Raw genomic sequence first — 3,191 nt, 5'->3', positions numbered from 1 at the left:
AAAGATCTTAGTATTAAAAGGGTGGGAAAGGCTTAGTCTTAAAACTAAGCCTTAGGCTATAACAACCCTGCCGGCTTACAGCCTGTCCCCCACACCCAATGCAAACTATAAGCGAGCAAACATATACATCATATTTACAAACTTATTTGACCAACAGACCTCTTCCTACTGATGTTGAGGGTGACTTGGAATGTTAGCATTATATATCCTAAATTAAATAGCTATGACAAATTAAGCATTGCCAACTTATCCGTTGTCTGGTTGTCTGTCCAGTACCCTCCTTTCTTCTGTTAAGCGATTTGCCTCTGACTGTAAGCCTGGCCCACCCCAGATTTTTCTGGCTGGAGCTGGTAGTGAAACTGAAAGTGAGATGTGAGTTCAAGGCTGTGGATAAGTAGGGTCCCTGCTATTAGGAGGAGAAAGCCTTCGTGCAGCAGGAGCTGAAGAGTCCAGGTGGAACGAGGGAGAAGGGACAGAAGGGGAGGCAGAGTGTGAGAATAGCAGTGCCATCACTGAACCCATTAAATTCACTGCAAATTACAAATGGACAGGAAATCTGTGTCCATAGCTTTACCCCCCTTTAGGGAATGCCAGATACTGGCAGATGCCTGAAAGGTTTGGATGTTCTGGTGATTTGCAGAAGTGAAATATTTGGGCTGAAAAGTAAATTTTAAAAAAATGGAGACAATCAGCTCAGGCATGCTAGAAATTTAATTCTTTAGTTCCTAGTTGATTCATTTTTATTTGATAAGAATAATATATTTTGAAATAAATTACATAATGTATTTCCAAGACAGGATTTCAATATATTTTACACAATTTGGGAAGTGATTCAATATGTCTAAATTGTCCTGGGCAAGATGCTAATCTTGTAATCATGAGTTTATATTGGAAGAAATTGGAGAGACACTAGGAGGAGAAAATAGAAGTTGTATCTTCCTACAGAATTATGGTATTTGATGGCAGCACATTTGAAAAAAAGCTCATTAAAATTATTAAAACTACAGATTTGGAGATCTTTGACTTTCAAAATAAGTAAAAAACTAAAGTCCACAAATCTCACCATCTTAACAAATTTGCTCAGAGAGCTGTGAGTCCTGGTTGTATCACTGACTGAGATCTCAACACCCACTTTTATACAAAATATCATCATTGCCCCGGGATGGCCTCCAAACTCACTATGGAGGACTGTACTCTTTCCCACACAGGACATCCAAGCACAGTCCCTGTGCTAAGTCTCAGGGGCTTTTGTCTCTTAGGCTCACTCTCACTCCCTCTGAGATCTCATCCAGTCCAGGGCTTATAATTCCATCTAAATGCTAATGACTGTCGAGTTTGTCTCCAGCCCGACATCCCCTTCACCTAGCATGCTCCATCCAGCACACCCACTCTGAGCTCCTCTGACCCACCTCCGTGACTGTATCCATTTTTGGCTCGGCGCAAAACCTTGGTGTCATTCTTGACCCTCTCTCTCCCTCCTGCCCCACCACTTAAAAACAAAACAAAACAGTTTTATTGAGATATAATTCACATACCATAAATTTGCTTTTTTTTTTTTTTTTTTTTTTTTACAGACAGAGAGAGAGTCAGAGACAGGGATAGACAGGGACAGACAGACAGGAACGGAGAGATGAGAAGCATCAATCATTAGTTTTTCATTGCTCATTGCAACACCTTAGTTGTTCACTGATTGCTTTCTCATATGTGCCTTGACCGCGGGCCTTCAGCAGACTGAGTAACCCCTTGCTCTAGCCAGCAACCTTGGGTTGAAGCTGGTGAACTTTTGCTCAAACCAGATGAGCCCGTGCTCTAGCTGGCTACCTCGGGGTCTCAAACCTGGGTCCTCCGCATCCCAGTCCGATGCTCTATCCACTGCGCCACCGCCTGGTCAGGCAAATTTGCATTTTTAAAGTGTACAATTTAGTGTTTTTTTAGCATATTCACAGTGTTGTGCCACCATCACCACTAATTTCAAAGCATTTTCATTACTCCAAAAAGGAACCTCATAGCCCTGAGCAACCTCCTTAGTCCCACCTCACACCTCTCCCCCTGCGACTCCTCAACAACTCTCTGTGGATTTGCCTATTCAGGACAATGCATATAAATGCAACCATACACTACATGGCCTTTTGTAACTGGCTTTCACGACTCACCCATGTTGTAACATATATTAGCACTTCAGATCTATTCTAGTGCTGAAAAATGTGTCGTTGAATGGACAGACCACAATTTGTTTATCCATTTATCAATTTATGGGAATTTAGGTTGTTTCCACTTTTTGGCTATTATGAATGAAGCTGTTATAAATATTCATGTGCAAGTGTTTTTGTAAACATATGTTTTTATTTTTCTTGGGTATAACCTGGAATTGGAATTGCTGGGTTAGTCATACCTCTATGACTAACATTTGAGAAGCTGCCACAATGTTCTGATAGATACGTGAATTTACCAGAAATTCCAAACTGTCCTTTTGATGTTCCACTTATCTGTCAGACCTCACCCTTACTTACTGGACTATCACTTCTGAGACAGAGGAATTCCAAGAAGCTGCCAAGCCGCCCCAAGAAGGAGCATTCCGGACATACCAGGACTTTTGATTCAACACCCACTTGCTCAAGACTCTCCCTTTACCTTATAAAATTCGTCCCCCCAGCTTCTACTGGTGCTCTTCTCCCTGGGAGAAGTGCACAGCAGGGTTCCTTTTTTCCTTTCAATAAAGCCTGTTACTCTGGTCTTTCAGACTCCCATGGATTCCAACATTTGGTGCTAAAACCCGGGACAAGGTACTAACTGCCTGGACGATCCCTCTTTGCCATCCAAACTTACAACCAGGGACGCAATGGGCAGTGACAGCTCGTCCTGGGCTTACTCCCTGATTCTGTTTGGATGTGCAATTGTAAGCTGATTGGCCAGTAGTCAGTCTAACCCTGTCCTGAACCCCTGCTGGACCAGAAGGTAAGGAGTTTTTTCCCTTCCCCGGTTGGCTTCTCTTTTCCACAAAAATTTCCCTGGTTGGATGGTTTTCTCTGACATGCCTCACATTTTGAGGGGTTTGACTTTCAGTCTCAGTAGACTGCATGGAAGACTAGGTGCCTAGCCAAACCTCTCCACTCTCTCTCTTGGAGTTCCCTGACAGGTGGTAATGACCTCTATCAGGGACGTCTCCCCCACATGGAGATTTTCTCCTCTTG

The sequence above is a fragment of the Saccopteryx leptura genome, chromosome 2 (assembly GCF_036850995.1).
Source record: "Saccopteryx leptura isolate mSacLep1 chromosome 2, mSacLep1_pri_phased_curated, whole genome shotgun sequence".
Taxonomy (NCBI): Eukaryota; Metazoa; Chordata; class Mammalia; order Chiroptera; family Emballonuridae; genus Saccopteryx; species Saccopteryx leptura.
Note: the sequence above shows the minus strand (reverse complement) of the source record.